This window comes from Lepidochelys kempii, chromosome 17 (genome assembly GCF_965140265.1).
Source record: "Lepidochelys kempii isolate rLepKem1 chromosome 17, rLepKem1.hap2, whole genome shotgun sequence".
NCBI classification, from domain to species: Eukaryota; Metazoa; Chordata; order Testudines; family Cheloniidae; genus Lepidochelys; species Lepidochelys kempii.
Genome location: NC_133272.1, coordinates 26605595 through 26627893, shown reverse-complemented (window position 1 = coordinate 26627893; position 22299 = coordinate 26605595).

The window sequence follows — 22299 nt, the reverse complement described above, 5'->3', positions numbered from 1 at the left end:
CCCTGCTTACAGCTCTGTTTGCTAGCTCCTGTGCCGCTGCAGCTGTCTGTGCCGCTGCCTGACTGGCTGCTCCCTTTATAGGACACCTAGTCAGTGAAGCCCCGGCCCCTAATCAGGGCTCAGCTTCTCTCGCAGCACCTAGCCCCTCCAAGCCTCTACACATACAGATACTACCAATACAAAAACACACACAAATACCTTCTCCTCCAACAGAACTCCCACTCAAACTCCCCTGTTCACAGCTCTGTTTGCTAGCTCCTGTGCCGCTGCCTGACTGGCTGCTACCTTTATAGGACCCCTAGTCAGTGAAGCCCCGCCCCCTAATCAGGGCTCAGCTTCTCTCGCAGCACCTAGCCCCTCCAAGCCTCTACACATACAGATACTACCAATACAAAAACACACACAAATACCTTCTCCTCCAACAGAACTCCCACTCAAACTCCCCTGTTCACAGCTCTGTTTGCTAGCTCCTGTGCCGCTGCCTGACTGGCTGCTACCTTTATAGGACCCCTCGTCAGTGAAGCCCCGCCCCCTAATCAGGGCTCAGCTTCTCTCGCAGCACCTAGCCCCTCCAAGCCTCTACACATACAGATACTACCAATACAAAAACACACACAAATACCTTCTCCTCCAAAAGAACTCCCACTCAAACCCCCCTGTTTACACCTCAGTTTGCTAGCTCCTGTGCCGCTGCAGCTGTCTGGGCCGCTGCCTGACTGGCTGCTCCCTTTATAGGACACCTAGTCAGTGAAGCCCCGCCCCCTAATCAGGGCCCAGCTTCTCTCCCAGCACAAAGCCCCTCCAAGCCTCTACACATACAGATAATACCAATACAAAAACACACACTAATACCTTCTCCTCCAACAGAACTCCCACTCAAACTCCCCTGTTCACAGCTCTGTTTGCTAGCTCCTGTGCCGCTGCCTGACTGGCTGCTACCTTTATAGGACCCCTCGTCAGTGAAGCCCCGCCCCCTAATCAGGGCTCAGCTTCTCTCGCAGCACCTAGCCCCTCCAAGCCTCTACACATACAGATACTACCAATACAAAAACACACACAAATACCTTCTCCTCCAACAGAACTCCCACTCAAACTCCCCTGTTCACAGCTCTGTTTGCTAGCTCCTGTGCCGCTGCCTGACTGGCTGCTACCTTTATAGGACCCCTAGTCAGTGAAGCCCCGCCCCCTAAGAAGGGCTCAGCTTCTCTCCCAGCACAAAGGCCCTCCAAGCCTCTACACATACAGATAATACCAATACAAAAACACACACAAATACGTTCTCCTCCAACAGAACTCCCACTCAAACTCCCCTGTTTACAGCTCTGTTTGCTAGCTCCTGTGCCGCTGCAGCTGTCTGTTCCGCTGCCTGACTGGCTGCTACCTTTATAGGACCCCTAGTCAGTGAAGCCCCGCCCCCTAATCAGGGTTCAGCTTCTCTCCAAGCACAAAGCCCCGCCAAACCCCTTCACATACAGATACTACCAATAAAAAACCAAACACACATAAATACCTTCTCCTCCAACAGAACTCCCACTCAAACTCCCCTGCTTACAGCTCTGTTTGCTAGCTCCTGTGCCGCTGTCTGACTGGCTCCTACCTTTATAGGACCCCTAGTCAGTGAAGCCCCGCCCCCTGATCAGGGCTCAGCTTCTCTCCCAGCACAAAGCCCCTCCAAGCCTCTACATATACAGATACTACCAATACAAAAAAATACACAAATACCTTCTCCTCCAACAGATCTCCCACTCAAACTCCCCTGTTTACAGATCTGTTTGCTAGCTCCTGTGCCGCTGCCTGACTGGCTGCTACCTTTATAGGACCGCTAGTCAGTGAAGCCCCGCCCCCTAATCAGGGCTCAGCTTCTGTCCCAGCACAAAGCCCGTACACAAACAGATACTACCAATACAAAACCGAACACACACAAATACCTTCTCCTCCAACAGAACTCCCACTCAAACTGCCCTGTTTACAGTTCTGTTTGCTAGCTCCTGTGCCGCTGCCTGACTGGCTGGTACATTTATAGGACCCCTAGTCAGTGAAGCCCCGCCCCCTAATCAGGGCTCAGCTTCTCTCCCAGCACAGAGCCCCTCCAAGCCTCTACACATACAGATACTACCAATACAAAACCAAACACACACAAATACCTTCTCCTCCAACAGAACTCCCACTCAAACTCCCCTCTTTACAGCCCTGTTTGCTAGCTGCTGTGCCACTGCAGCTGTCTGTGCCGCTGCCTGACTGGCTGCTACCTTTATAGGACCGCTAATCAGTGAAGCCCCGCCCCCTAATCAGGGCCCAGCTTCTCTCCCATCACAAAGCCCCTCCAAGCCTCTACACATACAGATAATACGAATACAAAAACACACACAAATACCTTCTCCTCCAACAGAACTCCCACTCAAACTCCCCTGTTTACAGCTCTGTTTGCTAGCTCCTGTGCCGCTGCCTGACTGGCTGCTACCTTTATAGGACCCCTAGTCACTGAGGCCCCGCCCCCTAATCAGGGCTCAGCTTCTCTCGCAGCACCTAGCCCCTCCAAGCCTCTACACATACAGATACTACCAATACAAAAACACACACAAATACCTTCTCCTCCAACAGAACTCGCACTCAAACTCCCCTGTTTACAACTCTGTTTGCAAGCTCCTCTGCCGCTGCAGCTCTCTGTGCCACTGCCTGACTGGCTCCTACCTTTATAGGACCCCTAGTCAGTGAAGCCCCGCCCCCTGATCAGGGCTCAGCTTCTCTCCCAGCACAAACCCCCTGCACATACAGATACTACCAATGCAAAACCAAACACACACAAATACCTTCTCCTCCAACAGAACTCCCACTCAAACTCCCCTGTTCACAGCTCTGTTTGCTAGCTCCTGTGCCACTGCAGCTGTCTGTGCCGCTGCCTGACTGGCTGCTACCTTTATAGGACCCCTAGTCAGTGAAGCCCCGCCCCTAATCAGGGCTCAGCTTCTCTCACAGCACCTAGCCCCTCCAAGCCTCTACACATACAGATAATACCAATACAAAAACACACACAAATACCTTCTCCTCCAACAGAACTCCCACTCAAACGCCCCTGTTCACAGCTCTGTTTGCTAGCTCCTGTGCCACTGCAGCTGTCTGTTCCGCTGCCTGACTGGCTGCTACCTTTATAGGACCCCTAGTCAGTGAAGCCCCGCCCCCTAATCAGGGTTCAGCTTCTCTCCCAGCACAAAGCCACTCCAAGCCTCTACACATACAGATACTACCAATACAAAACCAAACACACACAAATACCTTCTCCTCCAACAGAACTCCCACTCAAACTCCCCTCTTTACAGCTCTGTTTGCTAGCTCCTGTGCCACTGCAGCTGTCTGTGCCGCTGCCTGACTGGCTGCTCCCTTTCTAGGACCCCTAATCAGTGAAGCCCCGCCCCCTAATCAGGGCCCAGCTTCTCTCCCAGCACAAAGCCCCTCCAAGCCTCTACACATACAGATAATACCAATACAAAAACACACACAAATACGTTCTCCTCCAACAGAACTCCCACTCAAACTCCCCTGTTTACAGGTCTGTTTGCTAGCTCCTGTGCCGCTGCCTGACGGGCTGCTACCTTTATAGGACCCCAAGTCAGTGAAGCCCCGCCCCCTAATCAGGGCTCAGCTTCTCTCGCAGCACCTAGCCCCTCCAAGCCTCTACACATACAGATACTACCAATACAAAAACACACACAAATACCTTCTCCTCCAACAGAACTCCCACTCAAACTCCCCTGTTCACAGCTCTGTTTGCTAGCTCCTGTGCCGCTGCCTGACTGGCTGCTACCTTTATAGGACCCCTAGTCAGTGAAGCCCCGCCCCTAATCAGGGCTCAGCTTCTCTCACAGCACCTAGCCCCTCCAAGCCTCTACACATACAGATAATACCAATACAAAAACACACACAAATACCTTCTCCTCCAACAGAACTCCCACTCAAACTCCCCTGTTTACAGGTCTGTTTGCTAGCTCCTGTGCCGCTGCCTGACGGGCTGCTACCTTTATAGGACCCCAAGTCAGTGAAGCCCCGCCCCCTAATCAGGGCTCAGCTTCTCTCGCAGCACCTAGCCCCTCCAAGCCTCTACACATACAGATACTACCAATACAAAAACACACACAAATACCTTCTCCTCCAACAGAACTCCCACTCAAACTCCCCTGTTCACAGCTCTGTTTGCTAGCTCCTGTGCCGCTGCCTGACTGGCTGCTCCCTTTCTAGGGCCCCTAATCAGTGAAGCTCCGCCCCCTAATCAGGGCCCAGCTTCTCTCCCAGCACAAAGCCCCTCCAAGCCTCTACACATACAGATAATACCAACACAAAAACACACACAAATACCTTCTCCTCCAACAGAACTCCCACTCAAACTCCCCTGTTTACAGGTCTGTTTGCTAGCTCCTGTGCCGCTGCCTGACTGGCTGCTACCTTTATAGGACCCCTAGTCACTGAAGCCCCGCCCCCAAACCAGGGCTCAGCTTCTCTCCCAGCACAAAGCCCCTTCAAACCTCTACACATACAGGAACTACCAATACAAAACCAAACACACACAAATACCTTCTCCTCCAACAGAACTCCCACTCAAACTCCCCTGTTTACAGCTCTGTTTGCTAGCTCCTGTGCCGCTGCAGCTGTCTGTTCCGCTGCCTGACTGGCTGCTACCTTTATAGGACCCCTAGTCAGTGAAGCCCCGCCCCTAATCAGGGCTCAGCTTCTCTCACAGCACCTAGCCCCTCCAAGCCTCTACACATACAGATAATACCAATACAAAAACACACACAAATACCTTCTCCTCCAACAGAACTCCCACTCAAACGCCCCTGTTCACAGCTCTGTTTGCTAGCTCCTGTGCCACTGCAGCTGTCTGTTCCGCTGCCTGACTGGCTGCTACCTTTATAGGACCCCTAGTCAGTGAAGCCCCGCCCCCTAATCAGGGTTCAGCTTCTCTCCAAGCACAAAGCTCCGCAAACCCCGACACATACAGATACTACCAATAAAAAACCAAACACACACAAATACCTTCTCCTCCAACAGAACTCCCACTCAAACTCCCCTGTTCACAGCTCTGTTTGCTAGCTCCTGTGCCGCTGCCTGACTGGCTGCTACCTTTATAGGACCCCTAGTCAGTGAAGCCCCGCCCCCTAATCAGGGCTCAGCTTCTCTCCCAGCACAAAGCCCCTCCAAGCCTCTACACATACAGATAATACCAATACAAAAACACACACAAATACGTTCTCCTCCAACAGAACTCCCACTCAAACTCCCCTGTTTACAGGTCTGTTTGCTAGCTCCTGTGCCGCTGCCTGACTGGCTGCTACCTTTATAGGACCCCTAGTCAGTGAAGCCCCGCCCCCTAATCAGGGCTCAGCTTCTGTCCCAGCACAAAGCCCGTACACAAACAGATACTACCAATACAAAACCGAACACACACAAATACCTTCTCCTCCAACAGAACTCCCACTCAAACTCCCCTCTTTACAGCTCTGTTTGCTAGCTGCTGTGCCACTGCAGCTGTCTGTGCCGCTGCCTGACTGGCTGCTACCTTTATAGGACCGCTAATCAGTGAAGCCCCGCCCCCTAATCAGGGCCCAGCTTCTCTCCCATCACAAAGCCCCTCCAAGCCTCTACACATACAGATAATACGAATACAAAAACACACACAAATACCTTCTCCTCCAACAGAACTCCCACTCAAACTCCCCTGTTTACAACTCTGTTTGCAAGCTCCTCTGCCGCTGCAGCTCTCTGTGCCACTGCCTGACTGGCTCCTACCTTTATAGGACCCCTAGTCAGTGAAGCCCCGCCCCCTGATCAGGGCTCAGCTTCTCTCCCAGCACAAAGCCCCTGCACATACAGATACTACCAATGCAAAACCAAACACACACAAATACCTTCTCCTCCAACAGAACTCCCACTCAAACTCCCCTGTTCACAGCTCTGTTTGCTAGCTCCTGTGCCACTGCAGCTGTCTGTGCCGCTCCCTGACTGGCTGCTACCTTTATAGGACCCCTAGTCAGTGAAGCCCCGCCCCTAATCAGGGCTCAGCTTCTCTCACAGCACCTAGCCCCTCCAAGCCTCTACACATACAGATAATACCAATACAAAAACACACACAAATACCTTCTCCTCCAACAGAACTCCCACTCAAACGCCCCTGTTCACAGCTCTGTTTGCTAGCTCCTGTGCCACTGCAGCTGTCTGTTCCGCTGCCTGACTGGCTGCTACCTTTATAGGACCCCTAGTCAGTGAAGCCCCGCCCCCTAATCAGGGTTCAGCTTCTCTCCCAGCACAAAGCCTCTCCAAGCCTCTACACATACAGATACTACCAATACAAAACCCAACACACACAAATACCTTCTCCTCCAACAGAACTCCCACTCAAACTCCCCTCTTTACAGCTCTGTTTGCTAGCTCCTGTGCCGCTGCCTGACTGGCTGCTACCTTTATAGGACCGCTAGTCAGTGAAGCCCCGCCCCCTAATCAGGGCTCAGCTTCTGTCCCAGCACAAAGCCCGTACACATACAGATACTACCAATACAAAACCGAACACACACAAATACCTTCTCCTCCAACAGAACTCCCACTCAAACTGCCCTGTTTACAGGTCTGTTTGCTAGCTCCTGTGCCGCTGCCTGACTGGCTGGTACCTTTATAGGACCCCTAGTCAGTGAAGCCCCGCCCCCTAATCAGGGCTCAGCTTCTCTCCCAGCACAAAGCCCCTCCAAGCCTCTACATATACAGATACTACCAATACAAAACCAAACACACACAAATACCTTCTCCTCCAACAGAACTCCCACTCAAACTCCCCTGTTCACAGCTCTGTTTGCTAGCTCCTGTGCCACTGCAGCTGTCTGTGCCGCTGCCTGACTGGCTGCTCCCTTTATAGGACCCCTAGTCAGTGAAGCCCCGCCCCTAATCAGGGCTCAGCTTCTCTCACAGCACCTAGCCCCTCCCAGCCTCTACACATACAGATAATACCAATACAAAAACACACACAAATACCTTCTCCTCCAACAGAACTCCCACTCAAACTCCCCTGTTTAGAGCTCTGTTTGCTCGCTCCTGTGCCGCTGCAGCTGTCTGTGCCGCTGCCTGACTGGCTGCTCCCTTTCTAGGACCCCTAATCAGTGAAGCCCCGCCCCCTAATCAGGGCCCAGCTTCTCTCCCAGCACAAAGCCCCTCCAAGCCTCTACACATACAGATAATACCAATACAAAAACAAACACAAATACGTTCTCCTCCAACAGAACTCCCACTCAAACTCCCCTGTTTACAGGTCTGTTTGCTAGCTCCTGTGCCGCTGCCTGACTGGCTGCTACCTTTATAGGACCCCTAGTCAGTGAAGCCCCGCCCCCTAATCAGGGCTCTGCTTCTCTCGCAGCACCTAGCCCCTCCAAGCCTCTACACATACAGATACTACCAATACAAAAACACACACAAATACCTTCTCCTCCAACAGAACTCCCACTCAAACTCCCCTGTTCACAGCTCTGTTTGCTAGCTCCTGTGCCGCTGCCTGACTGGCTGCTACCTTTATAGGACCCCTAATCAGTGAAGCCCCGCCCCCTAATCAGGGCCCAGCTTCTCTCCCAGCACAAAGCCCCTCCAAGCCTCTACACATACAGATAATACCAATACAAAAACACACACAAATACGTTCTCCTCCAACAGAACTCCCACTCAAACTCCCCTGTTTACAGGTCTGTTTGCTAGCTCCTGTGCCGCTGCCTGACTGGCTGCTACCTTTATAGGACCCCTAGTCACTGAAGCCCCGCCCCCAAACCAGGGCTCAGCTTCTCTCCCAGCACAAAGCCCCTTCAAGCCTCTACACATACAGATACTACCAATACAAAACCAAACACACACAAATACCTTCTCCTACAACAGAACTCCCACTCAAACTCCCCTGTTTAGAGCTCTGTTTGCTAGCCCCTGTGCCGCTGCAGCTGTCTGTTCCGCTGCCTGACTGGCTGCTACCTTTATAGGACCCCTAGTCAGTGAAGCCCCGCCCCCTAATCAGGGCTCTGCTTCTCTCGCAGCACCTAGCCCCTCCAAGCCTCTACACATACAGATACTACCAATACAAAAACACACACAAATACGTTCTCCTCCAACAGAACTCCCACTCAAACTCCCCTGTTCACAGCTCTGTTTGCTAGCTCCTGTGCCGCTGCCTGACTGGCTGCTCCCTTTCTAGGACCCCTAATCAGTGAAGCCCCGCCCCCTAATCAGGGCCCAGCTTCTCTCCCATCACAAAGCCCCTCCAAGCCTCAACACATACAGATAATACCAATACAAAAACACACACAAATACCTTCTCCTCCAACAGAACTCCCACTCAAACCCCCCTGTTTACAGCTCAGTTTGCTAGCTCCTGTGCCGCTGCAGCTGTCTGTGCCGCTGCCTGACTGGCTGCTCCCTTTATAGGACACCTAGTCAGTGAAGCCCCGCCCCCTAATCAGGGCCCAGCTTCTCTCCCAGCACAAAGCCCCTCCAAGCCTCTACACATACAGATAATACCAATACAAAAACACACACTAATACCTTCTCCTCCAACAGAACTCCCACTCAAACTCCCCTGTTCACAGCTCTGTTTGCTAGCTCCTGTGCCGCTGCCTGACTGGCTGCTACCTTTATAGGACCCCTCGTCAGTGAAGCCCCGCCCCCTAATCAGGGCTCAGCTTCTCTCGCAGCACCTAGCCCCTTCAAGCCTCTACACATACAGATACTACCAATACAAAAACACACACAAATACCTTCTCCTCCAACAGAACTCCCACTCAAACTCCCCTGTTTACAGCTCTGTTTGCTAGCTCCTGTGCCGCTGCCTGACTGGCTGCTACCTTTATAGGACCCCTAGTCAGTGAAGCCCCGCCCCCTAATCAGGGCTCAGCTTCTCTCGCAGCACCTAGCCCCTCCAAGCCTCTACACATACAGATACTACCAATACAAAAACACACACAAATACCTTCTCCTCCAACAGAACTCCCACTCAAACTCCCCTGTTCACAGCTCTGTTTGCTAGCTCCTGTGCCGCTGCCTGACTGGCTGCTCCCTTTCTAGGACCCCTAATCAGTGAAGCCCCGCCCCCTAATCAGGGCCCAGCTTCTCTCCCATCACAAAGCCCCTCCAAGCCTCAACACATACAGATAATACCAATACAAAAACACACACAAATACCTTCTCCTCCAAAAGAACTCCCACTCAAACCCCCCTGTTTACAGCTCAGTTTGCTAGCTCCTGTGCCGCTGCAGCTGTCTGTGCCGCTGCCTGACTGGCTGCTCCCTTTATAGGACACCTAGTCAGTGAAGCCCCGCCCCCTAATCAGGGCCCAGCTTCTCTCCCAGCACAAAGCCCCTCCAAGCCTCTACACATACAGATAATACCAATACAAAAACACACACTAATACCTTCTCCTCCAACAGAACTCCCACTCAAACTCCCCTGTTCACAGCTCTGTTTGCTAGCTCCTGTGCCGCTGCCTGACTGGCTGCTACCTTTATAGGACCCCTCGTCAGTGAAGCCCCGCCCCCTAATCAGGGCTCAGCTTCTCTCGCAGCACCTAGCCCCTTCAAGCCTCTACACATACAGATACTACCAATACAAAAACACACACAAATACCTTCTCCTCCAACAGAACTCCCACTCAAACTCCCCTGTTCACAGCTCTGTTTGCTAGCTCCTGTGCCGCTGCCTGACTGGCTGCTACCTTTATAGGACCCCTAGTCAGTGAAGCCCCGCCCCCTAATCAGGGTTCAGCTTCTCTCCAAGCACAAAGCCCCGCCAAACCCCTTCACATACACATACTACCAATAAAAAACCAAACACACAAATACCTTCTCCTCCAACAGAACTCCCACTCAAACTCCCCTGCTTACAGCTCTGTTTGCTAGCTCCTGTGCCGCTGTCTGACTGGCTCCTACCTTTATAGGACCCCTAGTCAGTGAAGCCCCGCCCCCTGATCAGGGCTCAGCTTCTCTCCCAGCACAAAGCCCCTCCAAGCCTCTACATATACAGATACTACCAATACAAAAAAATACACAAATACCTTCTCCTCCAACAGAACTCCCACTCAAACTGCCCTGTTTACAGGTCTGTTTGCTAGCTCCTGTGCCGCTGCCTGACTGGCTGGTACCTTTATAGGACCCCTAGTCAGTGAAGCCCCGCCCCCTAATCAGGGCTCAGCTTCTCTCCCAGCACAGAGCCCCTCCAAGCCTCTACACATACAGATACTACCAATACAAAACCAAACACACACAAATACCTTCTCCTCCAACAGAACTCCCACTCAAACTCCCCTCTTTACAGCTCTGTTTGCTAGCTGCTGTGCCACTGCAGCTGTCTGTGCCGCTGCCTGACTGGCTGCTACCTTTATAGGACCGCTAATCAGTGAAGCCCCGCCCCCTAATCAGGGCCCAGCTTCTCTCCCATCACAAAGCCCCTCCAAGCCTCTACACATACAGATAATACGAATACAAAAACACACACAAATACCTTCTCCTCCAACAGAACTCCCACTCAAACTCCCCTGTTTACAGCTCTGTTTGCTAGCTCCTGTGCCGCTGCCTGACTGGCTGCTACCTTTATAGGACCCCTAGTCAGTGAAGCCCCGCCCCCTGATCAGGGTTCAGCTTCTCTCCCAGCACAAAGCCCCTGCACATACAGATACTACCAATGCAAAACCAAACACACACAAATACCTTCTCCTCCAACAGAACTCCCACTCAAACTCCCCTGTTCACAGCTCTGTTTGCTAGCTCCTGTGCCACTGCAGCTGTCTGTGCCGCTGCCTGACTGGCTGCTACCTTTATAGGACCCCTAGTCAGTGAAGCCCCGCCCCTAATCAGGGCTCAGCTTCTCTCACAGCACCTAGCCCCTCCAAGCCTCTACACATACAGATACTACCAATACAAAAACACACACAAATACCTTCTCCTCCAACAGAACTCCCACTCAAACGCCCCTGTTCACAGCTCTGTTTGCTAGCTCCTGTGCCACTGCAGCTGTCTGTTCCGCTGCCTGACTGGCTGCTACCTTTATAGGACCCCTAGTCAGTGAAGCCCCGCCCCCTAATCAGGGTTCAGCTTCTCTCCCAGCACAAAGCCTCTCCAAGCCTCTACACATACAGATACTACCAATACAAAACCAAACACACACAAATACCTTCTCCTCCAACAGAACTCCCACTCAAACTCCCCTCTTTACAGCTCTGTTTGCTAGCTCCTGTGCCACTGCAGCTGTCTGTGCCGCTGCCTGACTGGCTGCTCCCTTTCTAGGACCCCTAATCAGTGAAGCCCCGCCCCCTAATCAGGGCCCAGCTTCTCTCCCAGCACAAAGCCCCTCCAAGCCTCTACACATACAGATAATACCAATACAAAAACACACACAAATACGTTCTCCTCCAACAGAACTCCCACTCAAACTCCCCTGTTTACAGGTCTGTTTGCTAGCTCCTGTGCCGCTGCCTGACGGGCTGCTACCTTTATAGGACCCCAAGTCAGTGAAGCCCCGCCCCCTAATCAGGGCTCAGCTTCTCTCGCAGCACCTAGCCCCTCCAAGCCTCTACACATACAGATACTACCAATACAAAAACACACACAAATACCTTCTCCTCCAACAGAACTCCCACTCAAACTCCCCTGTTCACAGCTCTGTTTGCTAGCTCCTGTGCCGCTGCCTGACTGGCTGCTACCTTTATAGGACCCCAAGTCAGTGAAGCCCCGCCCCTAATCAGGGCTCAGCTTCTCTCACAGCACCTAGCCCCTCCAAGCCTCTACACATACAGATAATACCAATACAAAAACACACACAAATACCTTCTCCTCCAACAGAACTCCCACTCAAACGCCCCTGTTCACAGCTCTGTTTGCTAGCTCCTGTGCCACTGCAGCTGTCTGTTCCGCTGCCTGACTGGCTGCTACCTTTATAGGACCCCTAGTCAGTGAAGCCCCGCCCCCTAATCAGGGTTCAGCTTCTCTCCCAGCACAAAGCCTCTCCAAGCCTCTACACATACAGATACTACCAATACAAAACCAAACACACACAAATACCTTCTCCTACAACAGAACTCCCACTCAAACTCCCCTGTTTAGAGCTCTGTTTGCTAGCTCCTGTGCCGCTGCAGCTGTCTGTGCCGCTGCCTGACTGGCTGCTAGCTTTATAGGACCCCTAGTCAGTGAAGCCCCGCCCCCTAATCAGGGCTCAGCTTCTCTCCCAGCACAAAGCCCCTTCAAACCTCTACACATACAGGAACTACCAATACAAAAACACACACAAATACCTTCTCCTCCAACAGAACTCCCACTCAAACTCCCCTGTTTACAGCTCTGTTTGCTAGCTCCTGTGCCGCTGCAGCTGTCTGTTCCGCTGCCTGACTGGCTGCTACCTTTATAGGACCCCTAGTCAGTGAAGCCCCGCCCCTAATCAGGGCTCAGCTTCTCTCACAGCACCTAGCCCCTCCAAGCCTCTACACATACAGATAATACCAATACAAAAACACACACAAATACCTTCTCCTCCAACAGAACTCCCACTCAAACGCCCCTGTTCACAGCTCTGTTTGCTAGCTCCTGTGCCACTGCAGCTGTCTGTTCCGCGGCCTGACTGGCTGCTACCTTTATAGGACCCCTAGTCAGTGAAGCCCCGCCCCCTAATCAGGGTTCAGCTTCTCTCCAAGCACAAAGCTCCGCCAAACCCCGACACATACAGATACTACCAATAAAAAACCAAACACACACAAATACCTTCTCCTCCAACAGAACTCCCACTCAAACTCCCCTGTTCACAGCTCTGTTTGCTAGCTCCTGTGCCGCTGCCTGACTGGCTGCTCCCTTTATAGGACCCCTAGTCAGTGAAGCCCCGCCCCCTAATCAGGGCTCAGCTTCTCTCCCAGCACAAAGCCCCTCCAAGCCTCTACACATACAGATAATACCAATACAAAAACACACACAAATACGTTCTCCTCCAACAGAACTCCCACTCAAACTCCCCTGTTTACAGGTCTGTTTGCTAGCTCCTGTGCCGCTGCCTGACTGGCTGCTACCTTTATAGGACCCCTAGTCACTGAAGCCCCGCCCCCAAACCAGGGCTCAGCTTCTCTCCCAGCACAAAGCCCCTCCAAGCCTCTACACATACAGATACTACCAATACAAAACCAAACACACACAAATACCTTCTCCTCCAACAGAACTCCCACTCAAACTCCCCTGCTTACAGCTCTGTTTGCTAGCTCCTGTGCCGCTACCTGACTGGCTGCTACCTTTATAGGACCCCTAGTCAGTGAAGCCCCGCCCCCTAATCAGGGCTCAGCTTCTCTCCCAGCACAAAGCCCCTCCAAGCCTCTACACATACAGATAATACCAATACAAAAACACACACAAATACGTTCTCCTCCAACAGAACTCCCACTCAAACTCCCCTGTTCACAGGTCTGTTTGCTAGCTCCTGTGCCGCTGCCTGACTGGCTGCTACCTTTATAGGACCCCTAGTCAGTGAAGCCCCGCCCCCTAATCAGGGCTCAGCTTCTCTCCCAGCACAAAGCCCCTCCAAGCCTCTACATATACAGATACTACCAATACAAAAAAACACACAAATACGTTCTCCTCCAACAGAACTCCCACTCAAACGCCCCTGTTCACAGCTCTGTTTGCTAGCTCCTGTGCCACTGCAGCTGTCTGTTCCGCTGCCTGACTGGCTGCTACCTTTATAGGACCCCTAGTCAGTGAAGCCCCGCCCCCTAATCAGGGCCCAGCTTCTCTCCCAGCACAAAGCCCCTCCAAGCCTCTACACATACAGATAATACCAATACAAAAACACACACAAATACTTTCTCCTCCAACAGAACTCCCACTCAAACTCCCCTGTTTACAGGTCTGTTTGCAAGCTCCTATGCCGCTGCCTGACGGGCTGCTACCTTTATAGGACCCCTAGTCAGTGAAGCCCCGCCCCCTAATCAGGGCTCAGCTTCTCTCGCAGCACCTAACCACTGCAAGCCTCTACACATACAGATACTACCAATACAAAAACACACACAAATACCTTCTCCTCCAACAGAACTCCCACTCAAACTCCCCTGTTCACAGCTCTGTTTGCTAGCTCCTGTGCCGCTGCCTGACTGGCTGCTACCTTTATAGGACCCCTAGTCAGTGAAGCCCCGCCCCCTAATCAGGGCTCAGCTTCTCTCGCAGCACCTAGCCACTCCAAGCCTCTACACATACAGATACTACCAATACAAAAACACACACAAATACCTTCTCCTCCAACAGAACTCCCACTCAAACTCCCCTGTTTACAGCTCTGTTTGCTAGCTCCTGTGCCGCTGCCTGACTGGCTGCTACCTTTATAGGACCCCTAGTCACTGAAGCCCCGCCCCCTAATCAGGGCTCAGCTTCTCTCGCAGCACCTAGCCCCTCCAAGCCTCTACACATACAGATACTACCAATACAAAAACACACACAAATACCTTCTCCTCCAACAGAACTCGCACTCAAACTCCCCTGTTTACAACTCTGTTTGCAAGCTCCTCTGCCGCTGCAGCTCTCTGTGCCACTGCCTGACTGGCTCCTACCTTTATAGGACCCCTAGTCAGTGAAGCCCCGCCCCCTGATCAGGGCTCAGCTTCTCTCCCAGCACAAAGCCCCTGCACATACAGATACTACCAATGCAAAAGCAAACACACACAAATACCTTCTCCTCCAACAGAACTCCCACTCAAACTCCCCTGTTCACAGCTCTGTTTGCTAGCTCCTGTGCCACTGCAGCTGTCTGTGCCGCTGCCTGACTGGCTGCTACCTTTATAGAACCCCTAGTCAGTGAAGCCCCGCCCCTAATCAGGGCTCAGCTTCTCTCACAGCACCTAGCCCCTCCAAGCCTCTACACATACAGATAATACCAATACAAAAACACACACAAATACCTTCTCCTCCAACAGAACTCCCACTCAAACGCCCCTGTTCACAGCTCTGTTTGCTAGCTCCTGTGCCACTGCAGCTGTCTGTTCCGCTGCCTGACTGGCTGCTACCTTTATAGGACCCCTAGTCAGTGAAGCCCCGCCCCCTAATCAGGGTTCAGCTTCTCTCCCAGCACAAAGCCTCTCCAAGCCTCTACACATACAGATACTACCAATACAAAACCAAACACACACAAATACCTTCTCCTCCAACAGAACTCCCACTCAAACTCCCCTCTTTACAGGTCTGTTTGCTAGCTCCTGTGCCGCTGCCTGACTGGCTGCTACCTTTATAGGACCCCTAGTCACTGAAGCCCCGCCCCCAAACCAGGGCTCAGCTTCTCTCCCAGCACAAAGCCCCTTCAAGCCTCTACACATACAGATACTACCAATACAAAACCAAACACACACAAATACCTTCTCCTACAACAGAACTCCCACTCAAACTCCCCTGTTTAGAGCTCTGTTTGCTAGCCCCTGTGCCGCTGCAGCTGTCTGTTCCGCTGCCTGACTGGCTGCTACCTTTATAGGACCCCTAGTCAGTGAAGCCCCGCCCCCTAATCAGGGCTCTGCTTCTCTCGCAGCACCTAGCCCCTCCAAGCCTCTACACATACAGATACTACCAATACAAAAACACACACAAATACGTTCTCCTCCAACAGAACTCCCACTCAAACTCCCCTGTTCACAGCTCTGTTTGCTAGCTCCTGTGCCGCTGCCTGACTGGCTGCTCCCTTTCTAGGACCCCTAATCAGTGAAGCCCCGCCCCCTAATCAGGGCCCAGCTTCTCTCCCATCACAAAGCCCCTCCAAGCCTCAACACATACAGATAATACCAATACAAAAACACACACAAATACCTTCTCCTCCAACAGAACTCCCACTCAAACCCCCCTGTTTACAGCTCAGTTTGCTAGCTCCTGTGCCGCTGCAGCTGTCTGTGCCGCTGCCTGACTGGCTGCTCCCTTTATAGGACACCTAGTCAGTGAAGCCCCGCCCCCTAATCAGGGCCCAGCTTCTCTCCCAGCACAAAGCCCCTCCAAGCCTCTACACATACAGATAATACCAATACAAAAACACACACTAATACCTTCTCCTCCAACAGAACTCCCACTCAAACTCCCCTGTTCACAGCTCTGTTTGCTAGCTCCTGTGCCGCTGCCTGACTGGCTGCTACCTTTATAGGACCCCTCGTCAGTGAAGCCCCGCCCCCTAATCAGGGCTCAGCTTCTCTCGCAGCACCTAGCCCCTTCAAGCCTCTACACATACAGATACTACCAATACAAAAACACACACAAATACCTTCTCCTCCAACAGAACTCCCACTCAAACTCCCCTGTTTACAGCTCTGTTTGCTAGCTCCTGTGCCGCTGCCTGACTGGCTGCTACCTTTATAGGACCCCTAGTCAGTGAAGCCCCGCCCCTAATCAGGGCTCAGCTTCTCTCACAGCACCTAGCCCCTCCAAGCCTCTACACATACAGATAATACCAATACAAAAACACACACAAATACCTTCTCCTCCAACAGAACTCCCACTCAAACTCCCCTGTTTACAGGTCTGTTTGCTAGCTCCTGTGCCGCTGCCTGACGGGCTGCTACCTTTATAGGACCCCAAGTCAGTGAAGCCCCGCCCCCTAATCAGGGCTCAGCTTCTCTCGCAGCACCTAGCCCCTCCAAGCCTCTACACATACAGATACTACCAATACAAAAACACACACAAATACCTTCTCCTCCAACAGAACTCCCACTCAAACTCCCCTGTTCACAGCTCTGTTTGCTAGCTCCTGTGCCGCTGCCTGACTGGCTGCTCCCTTTCTAGGGCCCCTAATCAGTGAAGCTCCGCCCCCTAATCAGGGCCCAGCTTCTCTCCCAGCACAAAGCCCCTCCAAGCCTCTACACATACAGATAATACCAACACAAAAACACACACAAATACCTTCTCCTCCAACAGAACTCCCACTCAAACTCCCCTGTTTACAGGTCTGTTTGCTAGCTCCTGTGCCGCTGCCTGACTGGCTGCTACCTTTATAGGACCCCTAGTCACTGAAGCCCCGCCCCCAAACCAGGGCTCAGCTTCTCTCCCAGCACAAAGCCCCTTCAAACCTCTACACATACAGGAACTACCAATACAAAACCAAACACACACAAATACCTTCTCCTCCAACAGAACTCCCACTCAAACTCCCCTGTTTACAGCTCTGTTTGCTAGCTCCTGTGCCGCTGCAGCTGTCTGTTCCGCTGCCTGACTGGCTGCTACCTTTATAGGACCCCTAGTCAGTGAAGCCCCGCCCCTAATCAGGGCTCAGCTTCTCTCACAGCACCTAGCCCCTCCAAGCCTCTACACATACAGATAATACCAATACAAAAACACACACAAATACCTTCTCCTCCAACAGAACTCCCACTCAAACGCCCCTGTTCACAGCTCTGTTTGCTAGCTCCTGTGCCACTGCAGCTGTCTGTTCCGCTGCCTGACTGGCTGCTACCTTTATAGGACCCCTAGTCAGTGAAGCCCCGCCCCCTAATCAGGGTTCAGCTTCTCTCCAAGCACAAAGCTCCGCAAACCCCGACACATACAGATACTACCAATAAAAAACCAAACACACACAAATACCTTCTCCTCCAACAGAACTCCCACTCAAACTCCCCTGTTCACAGCTCTGTTTGCTAGCTCCTGTGCCGCTGCCTGACTGGCTGCTACCTTTATAGGACCCCTAGTCAGTGAAGCCCCGCCCCCTAATCAGGGCTCAGCTTCTCTCCCAGCACAAAGCCCCTCCAAGCCTCTACACATACAGATAATACCAATACAAAAACACACACAAATACGTTCTCCTCCAACAGAACTCCCACTCAAACTCCCCTGTTTACAGGTCTGTTTGCTAGCTCCTGTGCCGCTGCCTGACTGGCTGCTACCTTTATAGGACCCCTAGTCAGTGAAGCCCCGCCCCCTAATCAGGGCTCAGCTTCTGTCCCAGCACAAAGCCCGTACACAAACAGATACTACCAATACAAAACCGAACACACACAAATACCTTCTCCTCCAACAGAACTCCCACTCAAACTCCCCTCTTTACAGCTCTGTTTGCTAGCTGCTGTGCCACTGCAGCTGTCTGTGCCGCTGCCTGACTGGCTGCTACCTTTATAGGACCGCTAATCAGTGAAGCCCCGCCCCCTAATCAGGGCCCAGCTTCTCTCCCATCACAAAGCCCCTCCAAGCCTCTACACATACAGATAATACGAATACAAAAACACACACAAATACCTTCTCCTCCAACAGAACTCCCACTCAAACTCCCCTGTTTACAACTCTGTTTGCAAGCTCCTCTGCCGCTGCAGCTCTCTGTGCCACTGCCTGACTGGCTCCTACCTTTATAGGACCCCTAGTCAGTGAAGCCCCGCCCCCTGATCAGGGCTCAGCTTCTCTCCCAGCACAAAGCCCCTGCACATACAGATACTACCAATGCAAAACCAAACACACACAAATACCTTCTCCTCCAACAGAACTCCCACTCAAACTCCCCTGTTCACAGCTCTGTTTGCTAGCTCCTGTGCCACTGCAGCTGTCTGTGCCGCTCCCTGACTGGCTGCTACCTTTATAGGACCCCTAGTCAGTGAAGCCCCGCCCCTAATCAGGGCTCAGCTTCTCTCACAGCACCTAGCCCCTCCAAGCCTCTACACATACAGATAATACCAATACAAAAACACACACAAATACCTTCTCCTCCAACAGAACTCCCACTCAAACGCCCCTGTTCACAGCTCTGTTTGCTAGCTCCTGTGCCACTGCAGCTGTCTGTTCCGCTGCCTGACTGGCTGCTACCTTTATAGGACCCCTAGTCAGTGAAGCCCCGCCCCCTAATCAGGGTTCAGCTTCTCTCCCAGCACAAAGCCTCTCCAAGCCTCTACACATACAGATACTACCAATACAAAACCCAACACACACAAATACCTTCTCCTCCAACAGAACTCCCACTCAAACTCCCCTCTTTACAGCTCTGTTTGCTAGCTCCTGTGCCGCTGCCTGACTGGCTGCTACCTTTATAGGACCGCTAGTCAGTGAAGCCCCGCCCCCTAATCAGGGCTCAGCTTCTGTCCCAGCACAAAGCCCGTACACATACAGATACTACCAATACAAAACCGAACACACACAAATACCTTCTCCTCCAACAGAACTCCCACTCAAACTGCCCTGTTTACAGGTCTGTTTGCTAGCTCCTGTGCCGCTGCCTGACTGGCTGGTACCTTTATAGGACCCCTAGTCAGTGAAGCCCCGCCCCCTAATCAGGGCTCAGCTTCTCTCCCAGCACAAAGCCCCTCCAAGCCTCTACATATACAGATACTACCAATACAAAACCAAACACACACAAATACCTTCTCCTCCAACAGAACTCCCACTCAAACTCCCCTGTTCACAGCTCTGTTTGCTAGCTCCTGTGCCACTGCAGCTGTCTGTGCCGCTGCCTGACTGGCTGCTCCCTTTATAGGACCCCTAGTCAGTGAAGCCCCGCCCCTAATCAGGGCTCAGCTTCTCTCACAGCACCTAGCCCCTCCCAGCCTCTACACATACAGATAATACCAATACAAAAACACACACAAATACCTTCTCCTCCAACAGAACTCCCACTCAAACTCCCCTGTTTAGAGCTCTGTTTGCTCGCTCCTGTGCCGCTGCAGCTGTCTGTGCCGCTGCCTGACTGGCTGCTCCCTTTCTAGGACCCCTAATCAGTGAAGCCCCGCCCCCTAATCAGGGCCCAGCTTCTCTCCCAGCACAAAGCCCCTCCAAGCCTCTACACATACAGATAATACCAATACAAAAACAAACACAAATACGTTCTCCTCCAACAGAACTCCCACTCAAACTCCCCTGTTTACAGGTCTGTTTGCTAGCTCCTGTGCCGCTGCCTGACTGGCTGCTACCTTTATAGGACCCCTAGTCAGTGAAGCCCCGCCCCCTAATCAGGGCTCTGCTTCTCTCGCAGCACCTAGCCCCTCCAAGCCTCTACACATACAGATACTACCAATACAAAAACACACACAAATACCTTCTCCTCCAACAGAACTCCCACTCAAACTCCCCTGTTCACAGCTCTGTTTGCTAGCTCCTGTGCCGCTGCCTGACTGGCTGCTACCTTTATAGGACCCCTAATCAGTGAAGCCCCGCCCCCTAATCAGGGCCCAGCTTCTCTCCCAGCACAAAGCCCCTCCAAGCCTCTACACATACAGATAATACCAATACAAAAACACACACAAATACGTTCTCCTCCAACAGAACTCCCACTCAAACTCCCCTGTTTACAGGTCTGTTTGCTAGCTCCTGTGCCGCTGCCTGACTGGCTGCTACCTTTATAGGACCCCTAGTCACTGAAGCCCCGCCCCCAAACCAGGGCTCAGCTTCTCTCCCAGCACAAAGCCCCTTCAAGCCTCTACACATACAGATACTACCAATACAAAACCAAACACACACAAATACCTTCTCCTACAACAGAACTCCCACTCAAACTCCCCTGTTTAGAGCTCTGTTTGCTAGCCCCTGTGCCGCTGCAGCTGTCTGTTCCGCTGCCTGACTGGCTGCTACCTTTATAGGACCCCTAGTCAGTGAAGCCCCGCCCCCTAATCAGGGCTCTGCTTCTCTCGCAGCACCTAGCCCCTCCAAGCCTCTACACATACAGATACTACCAATACAAAAACACACACAAATACGTTCTCCTCCAACAGAACTCCCACTCAAACTCCCCTGTTCACAGCTCTGTTTGCTAGCTCCTGTGCCGCTGCCTGACTGGCTGCTCCCTTTCTAGGACCCCTAATCAGTGAAGCCCCGCCCCCTAATCAGGGCCCAGCTTCTCTCCCATCACAAAGCCCCTCCAAGCCTCAACACATACAGATAATACCAATACAAAAACACACACAAATACCTTCTCCTCCAACAGAACTCCCACTCAAACCCCCCTGTTTACAGCTCAGTTTGCTAGCTCCTGTGCCGCTGCAGCTGTCTGTGCCGCTGCCTGACTGGCTGCTCCCTTTATAGGACACCTAGTCAGTGAAGCCCCGCCCCCTAATCAGGGCCCAGCTTCTCTCCCAGCACAAAGCCCCTCCAAGCCTCTACACATACAGATAATACCAATACAAAAACACACACTAATACCTTCTCCTCCAACAGAACTCCCACTCAAACTCCCCTGTTCACAGCTCTGTTTGCTAGCTCCTGTGCCGCTGCCTGACTGGCTGCTACCTTTATAGGACCCCTCGTCAGTGAAGCCCCGCCCCCTAATCAGGGCTCAGCTTCTCTCGCAGCACCTAGCCCCTTCAAGCCTCTACACATACAGATACTACCAATACAAAAACACACACAAATACCTTCTCCTCCAACAGAACTCCCACTCAAACTCCCCTGTTTACAGCTCTGTTTGCTAGCTCCTGTGCCGCTGCCTGACTGGCTGCTACCTTTATAGGACCCCTAGTCAGTGAAGCCCCGCCCCCTAATCAGGGCTCAGCTTCTCTCGCAGCACCTAGCCCCTCCAAGCCTCTACACATACAGATACTACCAATACAAAAACACACACAAATACCTTCTCCTCCAACAGAACTCCCACTCAAACTCCCCTGTTCACAGCTCTGTTTGCTAGCTCCTGTGCCGCTGCCTGACTGGCTGCTCCCTTTCTAGGACCCCTAATCAGTGAAGCCCCGCCCCCTAATCAGGGCCCAGCTTCTCTCCCATCACAAAGCCCCTCCAAGCCTCAACACATACAGATAATACCAATACAAAAACACACACAAATACCTTCTCCTCCAAAAGAACTCCCACTCAAACCCCCCTGTTTACAGCTCAGTTTGCTAGCTCCTGTGCCGCTGCAGCTGTCTGTGCCGCTGCCTGACTGGCTGCTCCCTTTATAGGACACCTAGTCAGTGAAGCCCCGCCCCCTAATCAGGGCCCAGCTTCTCTCCCAGCACAAAGCCCCTCCAAGCCTCTACACATACAGATAATACCAATACAAAAACACACACTAATACCTTCTCCTCCAACAGAACTCCCACTCAAACTCCCCTGTTCACAGCTCTGTTTGCTAGCTCCTGTGCCGCTGCCTGACTGGCTGCTACCTTTATAGGACCCCTCGTCAGTGAAGCCCCGCCCCCTAATCAGGGCTCAGCTTCTCTCGCAGCACCTAGCCCCTTCAAGCCTCTACACATACAGATACTACCAATACAAAAACACACACAAATACCTTCTCCTCCAACAGAACTCCCACTCAAACTCCCCTGTTCACAGCTCTGTTTGCTAGCTCCTGTGCCGCTGCCTGACTGGCTGCTACCTTTATAGGACCCCTAGTCAGTGAAGCCCCGCC